Here is a 19,510-nt window from a genome sequence, read left to right as displayed (position 1 = left end):
TGTCCTCCGGTGGTGTGCACGCGCTAAGGCGTACCCTCCTGAGAGGCTCTAAGTGTAAAAAATATTATAAGTGAAAATACACCGGACAGTCTCCGTAGTTTTCCACTGCAATTTGCAGGGATAAACCAAAAAACTTCGCAAGAGGCATGAACATGCCCCTTCGGTTAGGACAGCGCGGGTTCCCTTCACGCGGTGTCTATTTCGGCACTCGCGGCTCCCCGCGGTATACCTGCTCTCTCGGCTGCTGTCTTCTCCCCTTTCCTATCTGCCTTTTGATAGCGTCAATTTAAATCATTTGATGGTCATTATTTGGTTGATCTAGCCATGATTTCCCAGAGTCAACACGATTGATTTTGACCCAGTCCTTGAGTGTTGTTTGAAAGTCGGGTTCTTTTGACAGGCTAGCGTCTTCTTGCTACATTCAGTGCCTAGTTGAAAGTGAGACCCAAGATATTTTACCCAAGCTTCTTCGGTGATGTTTGTGGAGGCACCTTCATGATTATGGTAAATGAACTGGTTTATAGTACCCCAGAACCTGGAGCTATTGTTATGCTTGACATCGTCATGCAGTTTAGCCCATAAATCCTCCTCCATAGCTCTATTCGCATCTCTTTTTAATTTTTTGAAGACTGCCCTCTGATTCCGTCATTCTTGTAAGTGTGCTTCATTGCTGGGCTTGTGTCGCAGGTGTCTCAATAGTTGTTGAATCCTTTTTTTTGCAAGCTTAATTTCTTGCTAAGTGCTATAAGATATTGGTTTGGTGCCCCTGAATCTTTGGAGGTTTGGCGGGTTGATCTTAGTCGCATGTGCCTCTATTGCTAATAGGAAGTTTCTCCATTTCTCCACTTCACCCTCACTGACCCTCGCAGCATAGTATTTTTTTGCAGTTACCAGCATCTCGCTTCCTGTGGCTATCTTGAATTAAATTCTTCTTAAGTTGATGGTAACAATTGATCCTTGGGGCTCCCAGCAGCACTCAAATGTTGGAGTGACTGTTCTCAGTTCTATTTCTTGGGGCCGTTGTTCGCTGTCTCCTTTGTTACCCAGCTCGAACGATGCAATTTGTTGGAAAAGACCAAGGGAGACGAAAGTATAGTCCAGAATCAAGCTTGTTTTTGCAGAGCTGTATGTCGTCACAGGGGGGTTGTCTTTCGGTGATCTGCCGTTTAGTGCCCTTAGATTAAGATGTTCCAAAACCTCCACGGTCTTTTGTCCTATTTTGGTTTGTTTGCGCACGTGAGATTTTCCTTGCTGCGGGATATTCCAGATTGCGTTCTGCACAAGCATTTCTTCGTCCATGGAGGATCCCATTAAATTGTGGTTTAAGTCCCCAGTTAAGACAAGGTCAGATGTGGGTCCCTCACTTATACATGTTTCCACAATGTACACATTTAGCAACATGATATTAGATTCTCTTTCATTTGATGATGGTGATGAGAAGGAGATAGTGACTGCTAGAATTGACTGTAATGGGGAGCCGAAGATGCGAGCAGAATGGGTGGCTGAATTGGCGACATAGGTGGCCAAGCCTCCTTGTAGTTGGACATATTTTGCTCCCCTGATGGCATTTACAAAGAAGCGCAGAAATCCTTGAAGGTGAGGCGGGTCAATCACCCACGTTTCTTGTAGTGCCACTATATCGAAGGCCCTGATGTAGGTGACAAAATCCAAGTTCGCTAATTGTTAGGGAGCCCGTTCACATTCCAGGAACTGATGCATACTGTCCCTAGTGTGTTTGCTTTGTTCAGTGGGTGAGCGTCTTGTCAGTCTCTTCTATTATTTATGATTGTCGCGAACCATCTTGTGTCTTCTTCTCGAACTTGCAGTGTGAAGAGGTCATTGCGGCTTCTTGATTCCTCAGGTTGGTGTCTCTTGTCGCCTTTGCAGTGCCCTATTGCTCCTCTCAGCACTGATGTACTTGGTATGCCAACAGCCGTCTCAGGGGCCCTCAGGGGTTCTGGGATTAACAGATCTGGATATCTTGGCTTAAAGTATGGGGTGATGGTTACCCCCAAGACTTTAGGATGTAACTTTCTTTAAGTATTTTTGTGCTATTGTCGAAGAGGTCCATGTTGCTCTTGTTTTTTCGACTGCCTTAAAGTCCCCATGATTAATGAATTCTATTGACTCCAGGTCTGTCGTTGTTATGTCTGCCAATGAGGTTATGTGAGATAGTAGCTGCAGTATGTTGCCTCGGTTCAGAATGTCGTGCCTTCCTTTATATATTACATTTGTTCCCCTCACCCCTGTCCAGATAGAGACGTCACTATCGTATTTTAAGGAGGGCCAGCTGGCCTCATTTTGTAAGCATCCCGGTGTTGTTTGGATCGCTTCCGAGGTGCCTAGACTTCCTTGGCATAATCGGTTTTGTGTTTGAGTTGTCATAGAGTTTTTAATTATTAATTTTGGATCTGGTATGCCTAAAGGCGAAGGCTGACTGCAGTGACAACTCTACCTCCTTTTTGGCTAAGTGTTCGCTGAAAGGGACGTCCAGGTTCCCCTGGTTTGTGTGCTTCCCAGCGGCGACACTATCCTATATAATTGATGACCCTGGGATATCGGCATATCTAGGGTCTTAGTTGGTCTCTGAGGTTTGTTTTCCCATCCCTTTTTCTCCATCAATTCTGATTTTGGTGTGGTGTACGGTGGGATTTTCCATCAGACTCTGTTGGGGAGGTCAGCTCCCGCAATCTCTTTTGCGTCCTCAGGTACGCTTGTTTCTTGCTTTCTGCTCGTTAGAGCTTGGGCGCAGCTAGAGATGATTGTGATACTATTGGTTACTTCTGGTGAAGGGCTGTTCTGTTGCATTGTCCCATTGAGCAGTGGCGGTGTTCCTTCTTGCGTCAATGATGCCCCAAAGAGTTGTTGAAATCCAGTCCTGGAGAGGCTTTGTTTCTTGTGCACGTCTTGATTTTTCATTTGGTTTCAATTCCCCTTTGGCTGCCTCTGCTTGTTCTAGCGTGCTGTTGTAGCTGGGTGACAATGCTATTGTTTGCTTACTGTTGGTGTTCCCTTCTGGTTCTTCAATTAGAATTGGTATTTGCTCCTCATTGACCGGCCCGAGATAGCGAGTTGGTACAACTTCACCACGCGCTAGCAGGGTTTGCTGATTTGAAGGCTGCATATTTTTGTTATTTGATGACTTTTACAATTGTGCGCATAAGTCTGTCAGCATTGCTGGAAGAGTTGCCAGTTTGTCCACAATTGGGCTGCATCCACAGGTTCAGAGGTAGGCTAGGGTATGGTTCTGAGTGCTCGCCAGCATTGTGTTTAAATTTCCCAGTTTGCCGTCGATCGATACCACATACCACATTGAACACCAAGGTGTTCAATAGGGATAGTTGCAAGTTCATTTGTCAGACTGGTATTGCAAGGCCTCGACCAGGAGCTCCACAGTTTTGAGCAAACTTTCCCATGCCTCCCCTTCAAGGTTGCTAGCCTCGCTGCCGGTTTTGGAACCATTGTCTGTTTTTCCTGTTTTCCCATGGTGTACTCTAATTTCACTAATTGTGCAAGTAGGCAGTGCAAGCAAACCCTCCTCTGTCTCCTTGTATCTGTCCATTTTTAAGTTTTCTGCTGCTTCGCACCTGTACGGGTTCCCCCCGTAGGCTGCCAGGAGTGCTTCCCACTCCTCCTTGTCTAAGTATGAGTGTTGATCTGGATCTTCTGATTCGTCCAGGAGCAAGTTTGATGGAGACAACACTGGCTTGCATTGGTTTTGTGAAGGGACAGAGCATACTTCATTTTCTGTATCCGGCTTGTCCTTAAGGTTTTCAGGTGTTAACCCCCCTTTTGCCATTATTCCCTCTGGAGTACTTTCCAAGTTGTCCTCTAAAGGGTCCGCCTTGGTTCTCAGCCAGAGGGTGGCTGTTGTATTTTCTAGCTCATAGATGGTCAGTGGCTTTAGTGATGCACAGTTACCTTCATTATTTTTGTGTTGGACAAGGGTCCTGGACAGTGTAGCCACACGGATGTTATGGGTATATGCAGGATTGTAATTGCCTGAGGCAGCCGTGTTTCTGGACCATTCTTCCCTTGCGTTGTTAAGCTCGTTCGTTAACCCCCCAACTTGAGGCAAATTTTGTAATGCCTCTGGGTACAGTTTGTTAAGGTTTATCTCCGGGGGTCGACTGTGGGGTTTTAAGTTTCCAGCCTGCTGCGGACGCCGCAGATGCTGGGTCGTATAAAGACGTCATTGTTCTATCCCCCCCCTCCTCCTTGAGCTGTAGGCCCTTCATTCCCTTCCGTCTTCCCTTTGTCCTATTGGCAGAAGAGAAGGCCCGCAGGTATGGTGGGGCGTGAAAGCAGGATATCGCATGCATTTTTTAAGAAACAAAATTTGGTGTCGATTTTTGGCTGAAAAGGGCGGTGTTTTGGTGTTTTAGACTCTGGCATCAAGTCGCTGGGAATCCTTGTATTTGCTGTTATTTCAGTTATGGTGCCCTCCACCAGCGTGAGCGGTCTGGTCTTGACTTGCGGATATCCCAATGTGCAATTCAGTAATTTCAGCTTTCTTTTCCGCTTGGTTGTGTTACTTGAGTTGCTGCTGAAATTGCCTGCTCTGGTTGCCAATTTGGGCTTCCCGCGAACCCGCCCTGATCTCATACTCCTTAGTCTGGAGGGACTTAGTATTCATATAACCTTTTAGACAGCCTTTGGAATTGCCCTTTGGGGTGCCAGTCACAATTTTTTATAGGCCCTTTGGGGTGTCACCCCCGTGTTTTTCCAGAGCCCAAAACCCAGAGCCCGGGCCCCAGCCCAAGACTGCCCCCACCTCCCACCCTCCTCAGGAATCCAGGGGTTACCTTGGAAAGCAAATAGACAAGCTAAAAAAGAGGCTGGGGGGAGGGTTGAGAGGAAAGAGTTGTATCTTGCTCCCCAGGGAGGGGCTCGGTCCAGGAGTGCCACACAGACTCCCTGCCTAAATGCAGCCAAATGCAGCCTGCAATTCTCTGGAATGCTCAGCCCCCTCAGGATAGCCACACCGGCCGCGCTGACTCGCGCCAGGGAAGAGGCGCAGAGGGGGAGAGGACCGAATGAAGAACAGAAAGCTGGTGTGCTGGAGACCTAAAGACCGACCGTGCTGCTGGCAGCCGTGGTCTCGTGCTCCCGCTTACCCTCTGCCTCCAGCCACTGCGGATGCCGCAGTCCGTAGCAGGGCCGGACTGGGAACCACAACCGGCCCTGGCAAAGTGCTCGGCCGGCCCCCCTCCCCCCTCGGGGGGATTGGAGGTGCTGCCGAACTCTTTGCCGGGGCCGGTTTTCGGCCGATTTTAGTACAGGGACGATTTTGCAGCTATGCTGTGACACAAACGGCCCCCAGGGGCCCAAAACCGTCCCCCACTCGTGCCGCGCACTAGGGGATTGCCCGGTGCCCGCTATGTCCAGTTCGGCCCTTGTCCGTAGACCACAAGCCCCTTCACGCAAACCCTCTGTCCTCAATCACAAGGGCTCTCTGCGATGCAATGCGATGTCTCCGCGGTGGATCCCAGAGAGTCCCGTAGTGTGTCTTGCGGTGAGCTCCTTGCTCACAGCACGTCGCTCGGAGCTCAGCTCAGCTCAGGCTCAGCACTCGACTCGTCTTGTCTTGCCTCCGACTCTCAGCTCCGACCAACAAGGTGATCTGTAGGAGCGGGAGAAGTGCTGAGCTATGAAAACAGCGCAGTTGTATGAATCTAAAGTTAAATAAACATGCAATGTGCAATGCACTACATACCCTCAGACATGCATTAAGCAACATAAACAACTGAGAAACATGTATCAAGTATTAAAACACAGGCCAATTAAAAATTTTAAAAAGGTTCTTACGGAAGGGGCATGCCATGGGCTGGACCAAATTAGAGGTGGAATTAAAGAGGTGGGGGTGCGGTGGGGGCGAGGGGGGCATTTAGCATGAACTGCTTAAATCTCTTTTGATTAGGTCGATATTTTGGAGTTTGTTAGGACAGGGGTGTGCCCTGCATAGTGTTCCTGAACTGTGACTATCTCTTATCCTGGTATCTTGGTTTTAGCTCCAGCCTCATTCTAATCCATTGTGTTCATAAATGCCTGGGCCTGACTTAAAATGGTTTCTGGTCTTGTCCTGTACCTGGAGGTGTGTACCAAGAGCACCAGTGTCCCTGTCACAGTTTCGCGTGTGTAGAACTGTGATGACAGCGTACTGTATTTTTAGTAATAATTGTCTTATCAGGCCTTTTGATCTCTGTCATATGAATGGAGCCTACTGCACATTCACCCAAAGTTTCACTGCTAACAGCTGAACTCGGAATCTTAGCATCAAGATCCTGTGCGCAAGGACATATGCATGCGTGCTAGTGGAGTTGGTATGCACTACATGAGTGTCTATGTGAACTAGAGTGACATAGGCCAATGGATTCCATTTTTGAAGCCCTTGCCTGCTCATATGCACAAGATGGAGGTGAGCTTTCTTTGCTGGACAGTGGCAGTATATTGATGACATTTCTGCAACTGAGGGAGGGTTTCCAGACAGTGAAGTGGGGACAGAGGAGACAGGCTTCCCCTTATTGATTCAATTGGGTCCCTTCTGATACAGAGGGCTGCTGATTAGCTTTCTGATACTGTAATTTGGTGGATGTCAGGGGTGAAGGATGGGACTGCAGTGTCTTTGTTAGGGTGTGAAGAGTCTGTTAGAAGGGAGCAGCACTTTGTCTGTCTCCCTGATCAGTGTCAGATGTGGCTGTTGCTCACACCTCTTTGTGCTTATTTTGTAAGTGCTCCTCACTGGAGACGACTCTGATGTGAAGAGGATCAATCCAAACAAAGAATGAGTCTGGAAGACGGGCTTAGAAAGACACTTCAAGGGAGAACCGACTCAAGCCTTTTTTGCAAAGACAGACAGAGAATCCGCATCCCCTGTCTGCAAGCTCTGTACAAAATGGAGAGCTGTTGAACCAATTATTATTCCAGCCCATGTTCTCTTTAACCAATGGGGGGCGGCTCTCCAGGGGGTTACTGCACAACCAAGAATGGTATTTGCCAGACAGACAGATTTCCAGTGCTGAGGGCACATCACCTGCTGTCAGAAGTGGAAGAGGAATTTCTGACTTGTCCTGGGAACCAAGGAGACCTGTCTGAGCAAGAGGGCTGACTGTGAGGAGAAGCTAACTGTTGGATGGGGCTGAAGCAGGTGACCTGGTGCAATGGTCCGGTTATCAGAGACTCACAGACTTGGCATGATCAGGGTCGCCGTTCAATATTTGCAACCTCTAGCGGGGAAGCAGCATTTTTGAGGCATGCTGCGTAGCCTTCCCATGTTATCCCCATCATCACTGTCAAGACACTTGGGCCCAGTGTGTTTGATTGGCACGTCTGATTGAAGCGGAGACATACTCTTTCCTTGTGGCACTCACTGTGCGTCAGTGACCCCAGATGTTATAACTGCAGCACCAATGGTCTGTGTCCTGTGGCCCAACCACCGTGAAGTAAAGATTGCAACCTAATGATACCTTCAAAGGTATCCCCTAATAAGTAGTATACCCAGCACTGGCCCCAAGATTGCCTTGAGGCAAGCACCACTCTGAAGAGCGAGGTATGGCCTCAAAGTACCCTTTGTCAAAGTTAGCACCTGCTATGGTGCCCAATCAGATTATTACCAGTGCATCCCAGCATGGCACCAAGAAGAGTGTTGTTACAGCTGGAGCCAAACGTCTGGAGCACCAGCACAGGACGGCCAACTGCCTACACCGGGGGTGGGCGGAGAACCACCGGCGTGAATCAACCAAGCTCTCCAAGCCCATGAGGCCCATCACTGATAAACACCTGCTGCCTGAGCTCAGAAAAGGGTCAATGTTGGACGTACCCATTCCTGCTGTGTCCCTCCATAGGCTCACCGTGCTTCCACCAGCTGTACATCTGCTGCAGGACTGCCAAGTGCCATATAAGTTGGTTCCGCTCATTGTCAGTGAACCCTCCCCCACCTACCGGAATGACCAATATGGCCAAGTACCACACCAGAAGGATCCAGGCCCCAGATCCCACAAGAGAATTTGTACTAAGAGTGGTAGGGAGAGCACAGCTTGTTAATCGAGAGACTACTTACAAGAACCCCAAGACACCAGGGACAGAAAGAAAGAGGGAGTGGGTAGAATGCCTCAATTTGAAGCACAGAAATTCAAGTACATAACATGATTGTAGTGTGTATTATTGTACCTTCTGGAATAATAAAGTGCTAGTATTAAAGAGAAACACTATGCTGGACCATCGTCTTATTGGATTGCCGTATGTAGTTTACAGTGCTGAGTCTACCCTCCAGGAGAAACCTGTGATTGCTCACCATAGCTACTGCTGAGAGTCAAGTGCTGAAAGAGCTGTACTTGGCTCAGTTTGATTAGCCTTAGCAGGATGGGCCTCAGCACAGTATAGGGGCGACCTCAACACCCATGGCTGTGGCCCAATAGTAAGTGCCTTTTCCATAGCCCCCCAAATGGATTTGACAGGGGTCAATGATGTAAAATACAATTTTGAACAGTATTGAGATACTTGACCCTCTTGTCTATCTAGCAGCCCCAAATGAAAGACAAGAGTGAAATGAGGCACCAAATAGTACAGTACTTAAACACTGTATGAAATGTGGTAATCTTCTTTTCCCAGACTTTTGACCTAAAAATCCTCAGCAGTAGCCAAGCCTGCTGGCCTACCTTTAATCCATCCCACAATGTTCGAGACTGCTATGCTATCCCTGTCTCATACTCAATTCATTCTTAGGAATCCTTCATTGACTGTCTGTGAAGTCGTAAACAGTGGAATATAATCATAGGACCCGGGCACGTCAGAGAGCTCAAGGAGACGGCTCAATAGAAAAACATTGCTCCTTGCAAAGTAAGGCGACAGCCATCATCTTTCTTATGCTTTACTGTTGTGTGTAAAAACATTTAGGGTCATATCTAAGCTGCTATAAGTGTTCTATGGGCGTTCTGATTGTTAAATAGTGAATTAAAGATGTGTTATTTTTAACATAATTGCCTCTGATCGGGGGTCGTGTTTTTTATTGAGTCTAGTATCGTGTTTGTTACGCTGTACCTGGAACCAACCTTCACAACAGCTCCTCCACTGAAGACTGAAGGCAACTAAGGGAGTCTTGGCTATTCTTTGCATGCAGTAGCATACTGAGTCCTGAAGCTAGCGCTGCACCCAATTCCATTCCTGCCATAGGATCTTCAGAAATACCCTATGCCCTACCTGGATGATTGATTGATCAGGGCCTGTTAACCTCAGGATCAACAGACCAAGAAGGTCTCTTGGTCAACTAAAGGAAATGGGATGCAAAAGGTCACTGGGAACAGAACCTCACCTTTTCCTGGTGGGATGGGCCACATTGCAGCTCTCCACACCGCTGCTTGCCTGTCGATTACTAAAAGTGTGTGGGGTGGTCTTGGGCTGTGCGTGGCCCCATGGGAACCTCAACAGAGGTTTAGGGGATAAGCAAATGACCCCACCAAGCACATTAAGAAGCCTCCAGAAGGGAGTGTGAGCACAAGGGAAGGGGCGGGCACAAGCCCCTTCTTGAGAGTTTATACAAGAAGGGCGCTGCCTGGCACAACCTTTATATTAAAAACAATTGTAAGTTACAAATACATGTTATGTTATGTTAAGGAATGGAGGATAGCAAGACAAAAGAGCGATGGGGCACTACCAGGCATGAAGGGAACAGTAACAGCAGAATCCTATACAGGGTAACTACAGAGGTCACAGAATTGCAGAAAGGTTCAGGGAACCAATTCTTAGAATAAGAAGAGGGGAAAAAAGAGGTGACGATATGAGGTATGGCCACCTAAGGAGCACAGGTTAGCAAGCATGGTTATGGGAGAACGACAAAGAGGAAAATTATCCTTTATGTTTATTTTACAAAAATTTTCCTAGGTCAGGTCCAAGGTAGACTGGGTACAAAATTATGATCCAGTTTTAGTGTTGGAGAACAATGAAGAAATTATGCTGTTTTATTGTTCTTTACATGACAAATATTTGGAAGGAGACATAGACAAGACCAAACCTGATTTGGCTTGATAAAAAAACATGTAAATTACTCACACCAGAGGGAAATGTCACCCTGATATCACAGAGGATAGTGACACACAGGCCCCGCACATGTATCAAAGCAGAGAGGATCTCTTCTTTTGATCTATAAAACTGAATGTCCATGCAGATTTAGGGGCCAATTCAACTGAAAATGTGCTGCCTGTAAATTACAGTGCACCACAACACCAGTGCTCCAAAATGAACCCCCTGCTACATACCACACTCTCACCACTCTCCTGCTGAATGGGTGTCGTACATTTGCTACACTTGTTATTTGTTTGAAGCATGGATTTATCACAATCTTTGTGACAACAGTGATATAACATTAATGTCAGCAACCCCACTCTGAAAATTGGTCAAACACCACTGTTTGCACTTGTATTTATTTGCATAATACACAAACCACGTTGGGCTTCTTTGTGTGGATTAAGTTGACCTGGCTTTGTGTGGAATCCTACGGGGTATGTGCTGTTGCTGCAAGTAATCAGGGTTTTCCTCTGTGTGGTGCAGAGCCATTTAGCGCTTCACTCAGGTCAACTTTCCTCACAAAAATCCATTTGTTAGCAAAAGTTAATATGCAGTTATGCAACATCAATAATATTAGTAGCTCTCAATGCGTTTCATCGAACATAAGTAGCTTTCATACAGAAAAGTTTGAAGACCCCAAAATGCAGGGGTCATTCTAGCTGCGGTGTTTTGAATCACCTGCAGTTTAGCCAGTAACGTCTCACCAACTTCGGCTAATAATGCGTTCCCATAATCCAGGCGACTGATCACCATCGCCTGGACCAGGGTCCTGCTGTGTTTAATGGGCATGTAAGGCAATATGCTGCGTATTAAACGTAAGCTGTAATAGCAGGAGATAGTGGTGGCAGAGATATGCTCATTCATGGACAGTTTCTGGCCCAGTTTTAAACCAAGGTTTTTCACTGATTGAGTGGGAAAGGGGGCAACACCCAGTTGGCGCGGCCAACAATCCACAGTCCAGATGGTAGGGGCTTTCCCCAATAGCATAACCTCAGTTTTGCTGGGGTTCAGTTGCAGGCAGTTGTCAGTCATCCGACTTGAAATGGCGAGCATACCCGCTGAGAATCGAGTTTGCTCGGTTTCTAATTGTTCTATTCAATCTGGCACTTTTCCCACTCCTTGGAAAGAAGCATATGTAAGCCTGGCTATTTCTTCTGCACTGATTGGTTTGGCTTCTTCACAGAGTCATTAATATTTCCAGCGGGTGCTCAGCCTGGCCACAACGACCAAGGTGTAATTTCTGACCACTATATTATCTCACCTTAGACATGCCTGAAAACAGTGCTTCCCACACTCCTCGCCTACCCAAGAGCATAATGACAGTGCCCCCAGCATGGATGACAAGGATGTCAGGTGAGAGAATGCCTCCAGCATTGAGTGCTGATAAAAAAGGTGGCCAAACAGATTCTCTAGTTTGAGACCGCTGATATTCTCCCAGCAGTGCTTAATTTGAGCCTGGGGTTTCCGGTGCTCTGCATCTGCACGTAATTGGTTTCAGGAGCTCGACACCAGCCCTTATTCAGCACAGCACTCAGGGCACTCTACCACATGGTGGTGCAGATTATTTAATTTGGAGATGAGCATACAATATACATTAAAAAGGACTGTTACCTACCTCCCCAGCCATTCCTTTAACTTTGGGGACCTGGATTAATCTAAATTGCTGCACTTGCAGGTGAGAGAGATGCTCAGTAGTTGATTGGCAGGGATGTACGTTGTTACAACGCATGCTTTTAGCACGCATGCTGTAACAACGCGGTTTTAATAATGCATTCTTTTACAATGCATAATACAAAGGGGTGTTGGATAGTGAATATTTTAATTTACTATTCCAACACCAGTCCCCGTTGACACTAGGGAAGGTGCTGGATAGTAAATTAAAAGTATTCCCTATCCTTGAGCGCCCCCCAGAGTCATGCGTTGTAATAGAATGCGATTTAAAAACCGCGTTGTAATAGCACTGCGTGCTAAAAGTTGCGTCGTAAACGACGTTCCCCGATTGGCAGTGATGTTAGGGGCAATGGGTAGTGTAAGCTGCAGTGGCCTCCTGGTAAAAGCCCTGGCACTTATTACTTTACAAATTAAGCACTGTCAACCGGTGATGGTTGATTTCCACCCCCAGCTGAGGACTTTCCATCCCAGATCTGCGGAATGGCTCACCTGCCCTGCAGGCAAAAGAGTGACCACATCAGCACACATGCACCAGCCTGCAACTGGAGGTTGCAAGAAGACAGGAATAATTGGGTCCTCGTGTAATGTAGACACATACACTGGATATTATTTCCATGTTCGATGGAGATTTCATTTTCAATAGGGCCTTGCTGCTCAAATGTTTATCGAAGATTGAGAATCTGAAGCTTATTTAAGGTAGTGATATTAATGTAGTCTCCCTTTTACCTTCTAAAGAGTAATTTTTTATTCTAAAATGTCTACAAATGTAATATTAAGATTGTCTGAAGGTTTACAAAGTAGGGGGATTGATGTTATCGCAATTATAGAAGAGTATGGACATTATGCTGTGGATAAAAGGTTTCTGCCATACCAACCTGTGCCTTGCAGTCAGAGGCCGGTAACCAATGTAAAAGTTATACAAATCCTTCTAGCTAAACATAGCAGGCAAGTGTAAATTATAGAATTCTCTGCTTTTCCCGTTCAGGTAAATCCTAAAGATGAGATCCTTAAATGGAAGTGGTTACCTGGCACAGTGTCTAGTGTTTCCCGAGTAACCATTTGCAACGCCCTCCCTATTAGCAATGAGTTAAAAATTATATCTTGGAACAGAGCAAGAATGAAGAATAGCAAGGAGAAGTTGTATTATTAGAGTTCATTAGAGGCAGACGTGGTTCGTCTCCAGCAGACTTGGTATGTGGGTGAATTGGTTGGTGATGATTTTCCTATTTTAGATTGTAAAGCAACAATTTCAAGGAGGGTACATGCAAAGGGGGAGTGGTGTGACATGCCTATTATCGAATAAGATTTAAGGGAGATATGAATGTTATAAAGATCTGAGTAATGTATTCTTCGCAGTAACATTGTTTAATCCTGTTGGAAATCAGAGCACGCCGCCATTAATGTTGAAAAACGCCTTATTCCCCCTGAGGCTGTTGACGATGTTCTTTCTAGTGAGGTTTTTTTCTTATATTAGAAAAGTGTGCGACTAGGAGTTTCCCCCACACATAATATTGTTTGGGGACCTGAACTGTAAAATATCTAATCCTGCCTTGGATGGAGAAAGAAAAAGAGGAAGCCACGTGGATACCACACGCTTTCTTCCCTCAAAAATAAGAACTATAAGAGAGGGGAAATCTTAGCGGCTGGGCTCAGAAAGGTTGATGGTGTCCTAGCAAGTGGGAGCTTACCCTCTGACTACCCCACAGCATATACACATAAAACACCAGGAGGAGCCTCAATCTTGGATTATGTGTTGGTAGGATATGCTTCCTTCTTTTTACTGGGTGGTTTAAATGTTATAAATTCCCTGCTTAGTGATCATAATCTCTTAACTTTATCAGTAAGTTTTAATATGTTTCCTATTAGTTCTTGGAGGTTGAATGGTCAGATTGTGAGGTTGAATAAGAAAACAGGGAGAAGTCATTGGGATCATAGGGGAATTTAGGCCTTAGAGGTACCTTGGAGGCCTTGTTAAATAAGCTGTCTGGTTGGGCAAGAAAAGAAGGATCTAGTTAAAGCAGTAAAACAAGTGAACACAAAGGGAAGTTCAAAAGGGATTCCCCGTCCCATTCTCTGTTTAACTTGTGAAATGAATGCTCTGGTTAGGGAGCAATATCTCGATTATTCCCCTCAAAGAAATACTGGTCATTATTAAAAAGGAGGAGGAGGAGTCATTTGAAGGTTCATTTAAGAAAAGAGGAGGAAGATAGATAGTGAAGCAGTATTAAAAGGCCAGACAAGGATTTTCTAGACTCTTGTTGCGGAGGATTGTGGAGCCAGAGGTAGATCTGTTCTTGTTGCTATTGAATAACTTAGATAGGCCAATTGCATTCAGGTTCTCTATGCAGCAAATTAGGGTGTTTTAAAGTAATCTATGGTAAACAAAGATTTCTCTCTGTATGGACCACCCCCTGATAAAGAGATATAACCTGCAATTAGGGGAATGTGCACTCTGGCGGCAATGGGCCCCGATGAAATACCAATCACTGTTATAAAACAAAATGGTTCTTTTTGTATTAAAATTCTTTGCCCGGTTTTTAAATGCTACTATGAAAGGAAAATAGTTCCCCCCTCTTGGAAGTGGAGTATCATACTTCCTCTTTTTAAGAAGGGATATCGTAACCTACCATAAAACTATCTCCAGATCCTACCCAGTCTAGGCACAGTAGGTAATGTCTTTGCTAAATGCCTGTTGACCCAGATTAGTGAATGAGCAGAAACTCATCAAATTATACCTATAGAGCAAACTGGGTTAAGGACTAAGCATAAAACTATTAATAATATGACTGCTCTTCAGATTATAAATGAAAAATATGTTAAATTTAGAGGGGGTAAGGTATGCGCAGCTTCTAATGACTTCTCCACAGCATTTGATAAAGTAGAGCTATTTGCTGTAAAGTAAGCTTTTAACTTTGTGTATGCCGGGTACCCATTTTGAGTTAGTCTGCGCCCTTCATGATGATACTTGGTGTAGAGTTTTATTGGGTGGGAAAAGGGGTTTATCGCAAGGTATCCCTACCCTAATTGGGTGAAAACAAGGGGGCTTGCTTGTCCCCCTTTTCTTTTACCTTTACATCTCAGACCTCCCTAACCATTTGCCCCAAAGTTGAGGGCATTGCCCCAATAGTTGGGGGAAAGCCTAGTGTGTGCCTACGTCATGCAGACTAATTTTTTATTTAACCCCAAAGGGTTTAAATAATCGTCTGCATGCACTATAATAATATGCTGAGGGTCATTACTAAAAGGTTAATGTATTTAAAAGGAAAATTATGTGTGTGCATGGGAGGAAGAAGCCAAAATATGGAAATGTTTGCAAGGCCTTTGGGTGGCAAATAAATTGGAAATTTTGAAATCGTATCCTTTTATGGGGAAGATAGTGTGCGGAACAGCCACGGCCGGCAGTGGGAGTACCTGCAGGGCGGTGATGGGAGGGGGAGGGGCAGGGTGGGGGGTAGTAATGTATGGATTATGAAGTTTTACAGGTAAGTAAACATTTAAATAAATAAAACGACTGTCGTTGTGCACTCTGCATCACATTTGGGGATGCAGTGCACTCAACGAAATTAATTTTATTCATTTAAATGTTTACTTACCTGGGAAGCTCCATAAGCCATACATTACTACCCTGCCCCTCCCCCTCCCCACGTCACCGCCCTGCAGGTACTCCCACTGCCGGCCGTGGCTGGTGTGGAAATCTGAGTGACAAATCTCATATAAAAGATTATATGTGTAAAGCACCTACCCAGGCTAAATGTCTGTGATCCCTTCATAGGGCCACTGGGGAAAGACATTTCTTACCTTTATTGGAGGTTTATCGTGCTAAGATTCATGTCTCCTTATTATATGACACAGAATTGATTGACATATCAAAATGGAGCTTTTTAAACACAATGGAAGATTAAATTCTTAGAAGCCCGACCACGGTTAACGCAGGCCTTTCTGTGACCGCCCTAAGGCTAGCATTTAAGTAGAGAAGTGCTTTTGTGCAGGGCCTTTCAGGGGTAGTGCATCACGCTGTGGGCCTAGCAAAAAAAAAAAAACAACTATGTTACACTTAGGGTCTGGCTACGAAAAGAAATTTTAGATGTCCCTATAGAAAATTCATTAATCGATGAGTCGGCAATGCGGTGAGTGCAGGGTAAGTGTTTTTACTTATTTTTTTTATTAATTTTACCTATCCCATCATGTGTTGTTTTCCCCTCATCCCACTCCACCACTCTTACCTGTACTGGCCACGCCTGGTGTGGTGGTCCGTATCACGGCACTGAAATGCAAAGTCACGCATAATAGCGCCTCATCAGGAGAACTAGTATTCATGCACCTATACTGACTGATTGATTTTAACTGACTGGCTTTAACTCCTGTGACCTTATTTCCATTTTCTACTGACCACTCCCTCTAAGCAAAACAAGGCCACATCAAATTCGTAACTTGCTACCCCAAATGCAGAAGTAGCTAGGCGGTGTGCGTTTAAGTGGAGCATGTTAGCGCAGTGTCTAAGTGGTGGAGCCATAGTGGCTGAGGGCTGGAGTAGACACCTCAACCCCAAGACCGAGCTGTTCGGAAACAGCAATGGCCCACATTGTCAACGACAACCCGGTACTAAGTACCGGGTGACATAGGGGGAATTGGGAGGAGTGATACAGGATCATGTCATGCGGTACCTGGACAAGTATGACAATGGAATTGTAGAAGGTAGCGCCATGGAGTCAAGTGTATGACAGAACGGTTGACTGTCAGAGGCAGCTGGTAACAAATAAAAGTGGGGGTGATCGATGTGCCCTATCGCATCCCAAAACATATATACATAAAACAAGCATGCAAAATAAAAACACTTGCATGCATTACAATAACATTAAAAATAAAATGTATGTACTTAACCAGGCTGTGTCCTCTGTTTGCTTCACACTTTGTTGCTCGAGTGGAAGAGGTAACTTACCTTAGCAATGCAGTCTCTGCTCCCATGCTGTTAACTAGCATGAGAGCAGTGCCAGGATTGATGGAGCGAGTTCGCTAGACGCTCCTTCAGGCCCTATAGTCTGTGCTTGGTTTCACCCAGCTGTCAAAAACAGCTGGGTGGAGAGCTTCAAAGTGTGCATTTCATTTTGGCTGGCGCAAGAAAGCCGGCCAAACTGACTTGTGCACTTTGCAAGTGTTTGGCCAGCCACTGCTCTAGTCCTCTGTACAGCATTTATCTGACTCCAGAGCAGACTCACAGCTGCGGTGGGCCTTGCGAAAAATAAAATATCAATGAAATTATTTCCTTGCCATTTTATTGTTTACATGGTTTTAGCGTGGCTGGCAATGGGGGCGGCGTTCTCCCACCCTCATAAAGGAACCGCCACGGTTGAATGTGTTACTGCCAACCCTGCACCTCCTTCGCTTGTTTCACCGCGTATGCTAGGCCTCTTGTGGATTAGACAATGTAATTTCTAGAGAAGGGCAAGTTGGCATATTGACAGTGCTGAGCTAGACATCCTGGATGGGTGTAGCGTTTTGCACTTTCAGAAACCCCGGCCATTTGTACACTTCTTGAGTGGCCAAAGTTTGTCCATGTGCAGCTTCTACTGAGCCACAGAATCATGCCCGGGCCGGCGTTTGGCGCAGGAGTCGTTGCTACCAGTGTTAATTGGCGCCTCACAAAGGAAGTAGTGCTTCGTGCTTCGTTGAGGTGTCTACCGGCTTCAAAATGTGCTTTAAATATTAATAACACTAGCACACCACCCTCGGTGCCGGTGTTGTGTAATATGTGGTATCCCCACGGGATCAGGTATCCCCTGCCCTTCGGCAGACTCCGGAGGTCCTGCCTATTGGCCATCTCGGACGAGCCTCCAGCCGCCCCTCCCACCCCAGAAGAAGCGAGCCTCGGCTCTAGCAGGCAGAAGCAGCTGCGCACCGAGCAAAGCTGCTGATGGAAATAAACCTTTCTGCTTTAGAGCCGAGGCGCCACCAAATTCATGGAGGGTTAAAACCGTATGTCAATTTCCTCGGGGAATATTATTAAAATAAATCACCAAATCTGTCCATTGTAATGTATTTACAAAATGCGATGATAAAAACAGTGCACGCCACCTAAAAGGCTTGGTGGCATGTCTTCTATGCTTGTATTATTTTACTTTGAGCCCTTATGGTACGAGTTGTTTTCCCTCTAACTTGTATTTAGGACAGGCCTGTCACTGAATAAAAAAAAACAGCAACAGGGGCAATTCACATTAGCACTATGAAATGCGTGCTCCTTGCTCATGTTTTGAAACTCTCTGGCAGACATTCGTTTTATAATTAATTAACTCGAGGGTTTTACATCTGTGTAGCACAGCGCTACGTTGTATGAGGGCCCCCGGGGGAAGTTAAGGTCGCAGACCAGTCTTCCCCCGGGGCTATTCGCGCAATGGCCCGGAAGGACACGGTGTGGGAGGGTTTAGAGGATAGGGGAAGGGGCGGGCGTTAGGAAGACATATAAGGTGTCAGGAGAGGAGGATCCAGCCTCTTCCTGACACCTTAGCACCACCGGGGGGGATTAGAGAAGAAAGTTGTGCAGGTTAGCTGGGCCTGGGGGCGGGCGCTTCTATGTTATGGGCTTATAGCGTCGGTTCAGGTGTTATTGGCTGGCGGGCCAGCCCGGAGCCCATGCAGGGTTCAGCCAGTATTCTGCACTGGGTGAGGCCGGAGGAGGGGGCCCCTGGGGGCACCACGGGTTGTCTGAGCCGCTGAGTGGGGGAGCCCTTTCGGGTTGGTGGCAAGGAATGTGCCGGGTGCATGACAAGGGTGCCTGCATAAGGTGTGAGGCGCCGGGCTGTGATTATGGGACATCGCGGGGAGCTTTATGCTTTGCCTGCCCCCACCGGAGGAATGTTCGCTGTCCATGCGGTGTAAGCGTCTGCTGCGGCCCGGTCGGGGAGGGGGGAGGGGAGGGCGAGGAGGGGGGGGAGGGGGAGGGGGAGGAGAGGGGGGGAGGGGGAGGAGGGGGGGCACGGCGCACCCTCTCGTTTTCGCTGCGGGCCGCCTCGTGAGGGCTGTTGTCCTGTGTCTCCCGCATCCATTTATTGTTTATTTAAGCGTCTTCTTGGAGCGCGGTATTTATCGGAAGGCGCTGGGCGCTTCACTATATTCGCCGCGGCCCGCCTCGTGATGGCCGTGGCTGTGTCCCCTGCCTCCATTATTTATTTATTAATGCTGTTTCTGGAGCGCGGGTTTTTTCCGGTAGGCGCCGGGGCGCTTCGCAATAGCCGCCGCGGCCCGCCTCGTGTAGGGCTGTGGCCCTGTGTCCCCCGCCAACATTTCTTATTTATTTAGGCATCTTTCTGGAGGGCGGATTTTACCGAAGGCATCATAATATTCGCCACGGTCCGCCGTGGGCTGTGGCAACCTGTTGTCTCCCGCCTCCGTTATTTATTCATTGATGCATCCTTATAGAGCGCGGATTAGGACAGGCAATGATACATGAGATAATTACAAGTGAGCACATTACTTGAGCAAACGTTGTTACATGTGGCAAACGTGCAATTGTGAGCCAACAAATACATGAGGTAGCTCCGGTGCAATGCAGGAGGGTAAAGTGACATGTGTGCAGGTTACAATAGCGTACCAAGTACGGGTAGCGGTATACTGCTGCAATAACTGGCAGGCTCAGGAACGAACAGTACGTAGGCGAGGGTGGTGCTTGTGCGCATAACGGAGGCAAACAAAAACAAGAGGTAGCCGAGCATAGACAAATGGGAGGAGGGGGCACCCCCCCCCCTCCAGTTTCTTTGCCCAGAGGACAATATGGATGCCAAAA

Source organism: Lissotriton vulgaris, chromosome 7 (genome assembly GCF_964263255.1).
Source record: "Lissotriton vulgaris chromosome 7, aLisVul1.2, whole genome shotgun sequence".
NCBI classification, from domain to species: domain Eukaryota; kingdom Metazoa; phylum Chordata; class Amphibia; order Caudata; family Salamandridae; genus Lissotriton; species Lissotriton vulgaris.
The sequence above is the reverse complement of the archived record's forward strand: the minus strand, read 5'-3'. Positions refer to the sequence as shown.